Below are 6,995 nucleotides of genomic sequence, written 5' to 3'. Positions count from 1 at the left end.
AAATACTACTTTGATCTTTAAAACAAGGAAGGCTTAGAAGGGCCACTTAAGGGATTCCCATGCGAATAGCACCGAGTTCGAATCCAGCTTACCTGGCCCTTAGATTTTCTTTCCTATAAGTTTTTTTCTTGCTCTCTGTTCGGTGATGGACACAATCTCAGCGGGGAAGTACATTCCCTTAAGAAGATAAATTCAATTAAAAATTCCAAAATGAACATTTAGTTCTTACTTTAAAGTACATCCCATTCTCACGCTCGTATTATTCATACATTAATTATGAACTCTACCCTTACATCTTCTTCCTTAAGTAATCTTATGGTTTCTCATGGGGGACCTCCCTACGGAGGCTTCGGAGACCCTAGTGGCCATTTTTTCTTTGAAGAGATAGGGAGGAATAATGACCTTATTCAGCCATTTGTCGGACTCTCGCTTCTAGACGTTTAATTTTTCTCTCCTTGTGATGATGTAGTTTCTATCCCTGCCTTTCAGCTAATTTGCCTGATCTCTTCAAGCCAGAGGTCGCTAATACTTACCGATGTTTGCACTAATCTGCCTCGTTACCATTTCTCAAGCCTGCTGACTTGTACCTAGCCTTTTGGTTACCCTGACCGCTTTTCTAAATTAGTAAACATTCAAAACTGCTAATTTCTTTGCTGGAAGGAAACAAAATGTTCGTTGAAGAAAACTATTTCAATTTTCTGACAGTGAAATGACAGGCTGAGGCGCAATTGGATGTTAAGGAAAAACAATAACTTTTGATTACTTGTTTATTTATAAATTTCAACCTTCACCATTTCTACATATTGTAGGAAATAAACCCCATTTCCAAAACATAATCAGCATGATTGCATATTAATAGAGATTATTTAGTGGCTACTTTATTTACTCAAGTACTGAGGTCCCTTCTAAACATTTATTTCTACAGTTGCATTGATGGTAACAGTTGTTAATAAATTCTTTTTAATCGGTGCTAGAAATTTTTCATTTACAACAAATTGCAGTTTGACAATCTAATTTTAGTGTACAAATGCATCCATGATTTGTATTATCATCATTTTTAGCACAATTACAGTCACAAACAATCATGCAAGGCTGGCATCTATTTTTGCATGATACATCGTTATTTAATTTACAACAAAGTAACTTACAAGTGCAGTTCTTATCTTCATCCTTAGAAGCCCTATTGCATTCTTTACCATCAGTTGTTTTACAAGCTTGTTCCCCATTCGCACATTTACAAGTAACTGTACATTTACAGTCTAATTGCTTATCAATTCCACAGCAAGAGATTTTGCATACACAAGATGTTTGGTCATTACACGTGCAGATACAAATACATTCCTTGACATCTTTTATTTCCTCTCCTTCTTTTATTGAACTTTGTTCTTTTAATATTTTACTTAAGCGCATTTTGCACTTATCATTTTCACAAATACATGTTTCATCACACGTATCATTTACACAAATACAACAGCAACATTGTATTTTAGTTTCTTCACCAGTTTCTTGTCCTGAAGCCATTTTGGGTTTTTGTTCGGTGAAAACTAAGAGGTTTCTACAATTGCGGTCGGAGCTTTTCGTGAATAAAACGATTTATATTTAACCTAAAACAGAAATTCTCATCTGTAAAAATTCTACGCACAAAGAACTGGATTATGGTTTAAATCTTGAATATTTGCTCATTCAATATTTAACCTCCAGTGACTGGCAATTCAGTATGGTACTCTGACGGCTAGAAGAAGAAGGAAGAAATGAGAGCCGGGGTGTGTGGGACTAAACGGAGGTTTGATACTTTGGCTAGCTAGTCTTTCAAATAATATTACGAATTACGAATTATTTTTTAATTTCTTGTGATTGTAATCAACAGATAAGACATAAATCTCTGTGGATCGCAAAAATAGGAAGAAAAACTGATAAAATGCTTAGTAATTATTGATTAGAATCAATTTTTTGAGAACAGAAATCGTTATTAATTTAATTTCCATTCACCAAACTCTTCCCCAGTTCCTAAAAATGGACGCAAAATACTCCGAAACGTCAAACCAATAAATTTTTTTATTTATTTTGAATCCAAAAGGAAACATTACAAAGCATAATATTGTAATAATGGCCAAACATTCAATTACTTTATCAAAAACTGATTAGTTTTGGAGGGCCCTCATCAGTCATTTTATCGCTAAATTATTTATTTTCGTTGTATGAGTCATTTTAATTACAACTCGAGATGACCTTCTATAGGTTGTTAATAATTTAAAATGAAATATTGTGGATTATTTAAATATAAACATTCCACTTCGTGATAGCAGATCGTATAGCCAATCAATTATTATTTCAGATCTATCCCCTCTATCTAGTTATCTACATATTAGTTTTTAAAAAAACTATTTCTGCATACGAATTTACTTTATTAAAATATATTTGACATAATTTACTTATTTTTTTAATCGCGCTTCTTCATATGGGTTCATTGGCGCTGCCTAGTTACAGACAACACTGTCCATCACCGGGCAGTGAACAGTAAGAAGCGCCTAGGAAGAGGAAAACTAAGGATCAGCAGCAGGATTCGACCCCGGGATCTCCGCGTCTGAATCCAGTAATAAAATAAAGTAATGCCTATTTTTTCAGGCAGACTTTGCATCCTACAGCCAAATTAAATGTCTTGTACAGAGGCGAATAGCAAACGTTCTTCACTATTAAATTCTTTTATTAACCGTTAAATAAAATCCAAGGTCTAGACCGAGAATCGAACCCAGTACCACAATACCATCTTAGCTTTGCAGGCCTTGCCTCTAATCGCTTGAATACCGTGGCTACCACTTAGCCAATCTCTTCACTGTTGGATATTATTATATTGATCATGGAGAGAGAAAGAATAAATAAATAAAATAATATTTGCAATAATTGTAAGAATATAATAAAAATTACCTTGCTCTTTTTTTTTCCTGATCTTCTTTCTTCAAAAAGGTTCAGGTAACAATTTGAGAGTGGCTTGTTAGTTTGAATAATATTCTGAAAAGAAATGTAATGCCCTCCTCTTATATAGTAGCCACTCGGCCTACGTCATAACTTGATAATGGTGACGTGTGTTTTCAACAAGATGATGTAATGCTTTCAATAACATCGCAATTTTAGAACTGTTTTTTTCTCATGTTACAATTTGTACGACGCAATTAATGCAGCAAAATGTTTATTTTAATATTTTTTTTAATTTTAAAACTTCGAACCAAATTTAATCTGATAGAAACATACCATTTTTTCTCTTTTTCTACAACTCTGCACATTACCCACTTTTTTGGACTCCCAATTTTTAATTCTTACTTACCATTATCCAGATGGCTAAAATTGCACATTTTGTTGAAGAGATACTTTTACTCAACTTGGTTCAATATTTTGTTTTTGAGATGTTTTAAACAAACTTACATACCTTTTACTTTAAAAAAAAAATCACACTTGTTCTGGTGTGAGTGTGATAAACATATTCAACAAAGGGAGTAAATTAGCCAAAAGTTTACATTTCACGCCTAAGGATTCAGTGTGTCACTTTAAAATGTGGTCAATCTTGATCAACCGAAGTGCCACCGAATCTTATTTTCAGCCTTTAGTGATTTACTCCAAAATATAACTTACAGATTGAAAAAAAACTTTTTTAAAGGTGCTCAATAACTAAGGTCCTTCGCACCTGGCAATGCTTCTCAATGACCCTACACTAGTTTTACTGTAACGGAATGTACTGTCCATATCCACTATCCTTATTCCATTGTCTTATATTAACCCTTAGCCAAAGAGGAATAGTTCCCTACAGTGCAAAAAAAAAAAAAAATCATTCAGATCAAACGTTTAAAACAGTCATTCTAATAACGAACAGACTCGTGCATACAAATACTTTCATCCAAATAAATACAATCACACAAATCTACCTAAAATACATTCCCACGTTCACTCACTCTCAATTTACTTACCCTAATTTTAATTTGTGATGGAGTACTTGATATTTATCGCATCACATTAATAACGTAATAAAAGATAAATTAAAGATTTTTTTATAAATCTTGAAAGTTTTGACGAAAAGCCTTGATTCCCACTTCTCTATTTGCCAAACGATTCTGCAAAGATATCTATATTAATTACTGATTTTTATGTGTTAGTAAATACTCTACTCTTATCATATTATTCCTCTAGTAGTACACTTCCGTGTGTCGTATCGTAGACATGATGAGAGCAGAAATATATTTGGAAAAAAGGAGAAACAAGTTTTAAAACGTGTCCGATGCCCTCCAAAAAACGAGTTCGAAACATAATTGAAGAAACAAAAACAACAGCAAAATGTTGTTTAAATTATGTACAACTTTTACAAACAGTTCTGATATTTAAGGCGCTAATATTCTTAGCAGTTGATGCGCCCGACAAAAAAGGTCTGCTACTTATTTTTGAACATTTTATAGAACAAAAAAAAAAAAAAAAAGATCATGCTGAGGAGCGCTAAAGATGAGTTAAAGTAGGCTCTACTCTAAAGTGAGTTTACGGTACAAACTCCTCTATAATGATGATAAGAATTTAATTTATTTAACCAATTCCGAATTAGATGGAAATATATTGTTCAAAAGTGCTTCTTTATTCAATAATTTCTATAAAGGTTTGGCCATTTCCATGTTAACAGTAGGTGGATTGGTGGCCTATTTCCAACAAAGTATAGTGCATCCAATTTTATAATCTCGCCTTAATACTAGTATTAATATACTCAGAATCTCAGCTGAGCTGAATATTTCCGTCAGTAAGTTTGTGAATTAGAAACTACAGAAATTAGAGTGAAGATTCGATCATATTCGCAGATCTGCTGCTGTTCGCTAAAGTAAGCGCTGGAGCATTAATACACACTGAATGTTGAACCACTCAGATTGTTTGACTTTTACAGTCATTGTTTAGCTTATAAACAAATTGTTCATGCAATTTTTACGATGACATACTGATAGGAAATAATATTACTTCCTGTTTAGTTGGCAGGAAGTCGAGGCAAAACTGTTGAAGGTCTTTAATTGTTATTATCACAATTGAATTTAAACGTAAAATCCAGATTATTGTTTATATATATAAAATTTTCTGCAGAGTCACTTATTAAAAAAGTGCTCTGCCTAAAAAAAGAAGCAATTTATTTCCCTTGGGAAGTTTAAAGTAATTTTTCTTAGAAAAGGATAAAGTAATTTGTAACTTGATTTAATGTTTTCCGATTTTTCCTTATATCAGAGGCAATTTTTCCTCATGTGAATTCAAAAAAAATTTATTTTTAGCTTTTACAATTTATTTTCTCTTAATGTATGAAAAATATTATGTTTACTTTTCGAAATTAAGTTTTATTACTTTTCTTTTAAGAAAAAAGACTTTTAGAAAGATTACGCTTGAGCGTGAGCAAGGGGAACTAAAGATTATAGAACGTTAAACTTTAATTCGGTTTGCATCTGCTTTCTGGACGTTTTAATATTTAAAACCAAATTCAAGATTAAGATTTACAAAATTAGTCACAATTACTGATTTTGGTTATATAATACTTGCAAATATCAGTGGATACAATTTAGAATTTATCATTTACTACTGAAGTCATTACATATTCTCAGAGATATGAAACTTTAATTAAACATTAAAAATTTAATGTATTGTTGTGATTCCACTTTGAGAAAACATTATAAAAATTATAATAGATAGGTTTTCAATTTTAAAATAGCATTTTTTTATTTGGTAATATTGCATCAGATTTAAGGCGTAGTTAGTTACACTTTCAAAGTGACATCATGTTATCAAATCTAATTTTATGACGTGATAACCAACTTGGCGCCTTGTTATGTAATGATAAAATAAAATTCTAGAATTTGTTCCCCCTTCATTATTTTAAAATGCGCCTTAATTTGTTTTATTTGTCCACTGTTTTGTAAATGATTTGCCTTTTTTTGTTTTATTTCAAATCTATTTATTGTATTAAATTTTTTGAATAATTATTTTTACACCTTTAAATTAAAAAAAACAAGATGTCTTCAACCGAATTTCGCCAACTTTGGAATTTTTGGTTCTTAATAATTTTACATTCACATTACAACGAACAATTTATTGAAGGTGAACATTTTAAGGAGTTCTAGCGGGGAGACTCTTACTTCTAGAGCTCCCCTGATGGTTGAATAATGATACGAGGGTCGTTTGAAAAGTCCGTGCAAAAATAAAAACTACTTAATTTCTTGGGGTAAACCTTTTTTATTTTTCAACATAGTCTCCTTTTAGGCTTATACACTTCGTCCAACGCTGCTCTAGTTTGTTGATCCCTTCCGAATAATAAGTTTTGTTCAAGTCTGAAAAATAGCCATTCGTTTCTGCAATCACCTCCTCGTTTGAATAAAATCTTTTTCCCGTCAGCCATTTCTTCATATTGGGGAACAAATAGTAGTCCGAGGGAGCCAAGTCTGGAGAATAGGGGGGATGTGAAACGATTTGGAACCCTATTTCCATTAATTTTGCGACCACAACTGCTGAGGTGTGAGCTGGTGCGTTGTCGTGATGTAAAAGGTCTTTTTTGTGGGCCAATCGTGGGCGTTTTTCTTGCAGCTCGGTTTTCAAACGGTCCAATAACGATGAATAATATGCACCTGTATTAGTTTTACCCTTTTCCAGATAGTCGATGAGGATTATTCCTTGTGAATCCCAAAAGACAGTCGCCATAATTTTTCCTGCCGAAGGAACGGACTTCGCCTTTTTTGGCGCAGATTCCCCCTTGGTAACCCATTGTTTAGATTGTTCTTTGCTCTCAGGAGTGTAGTGATGTATCCATGTTTCATCGACAGTGACGAAACGACGCTTAAAGTCCTGCGGATTCTTCTAGATCAGCTGCAAACCGTCCTTGCAACACTTCACTCGATTTCGTTTTTGGTCAAGCGTGAGCAATCGCGGCACCCATCTTGCGGATAGCTTTGTCATGTCCAAATGTTGATGCAAAATATTATGTACCCGTTCATTCG

The 6,995-nt window shown here is 33.1% G+C and overlaps 1 long non-coding RNA gene across 5 annotated transcripts in view; it reads right to left on the bottom strand.

Annotated features, from left to right (window-relative positions):
• Nucleotides 1-753: 753 nt before the first annotated feature.
• Nucleotides 754-6,995, bottom strand: part of LOC141455504 (uncharacterized) — a 57,784-nt gene continuing 51,542 nt past the window's right edge. For 4 of the 5 annotated variants that reach the window (XR_012459313.1, XR_012459315.1, XR_012459314.1 and 1 more), the window contains 3 exons: nt 3,960-4,103; nt 2,926-3,796; nt 754-1,604 (listed from right to left, as the gene is read on the bottom strand). This is a non-coding gene — a long non-coding RNA (uncharacterized lncRNA). The remainder of the gene's footprint in view (nt 1,605-2,925; nt 3,797-3,959; nt 4,104-6,995) is intronic. The other variant, XR_012459317.1, reaches the window with a different exon arrangement.

Source organism: Rhodnius prolixus, unplaced genomic scaffold (genome assembly GCF_049639745.1).
Source record: "Rhodnius prolixus isolate KJV_2025 unplaced genomic scaffold, Rpr scaffold_4, whole genome shotgun sequence".
In the NCBI taxonomy this organism is placed as follows: Eukaryota; Metazoa; Arthropoda; class Insecta; order Hemiptera; family Reduviidae; genus Rhodnius; species Rhodnius prolixus.
This window is presented reverse-complemented; position numbering and strand designations above follow the sequence as displayed.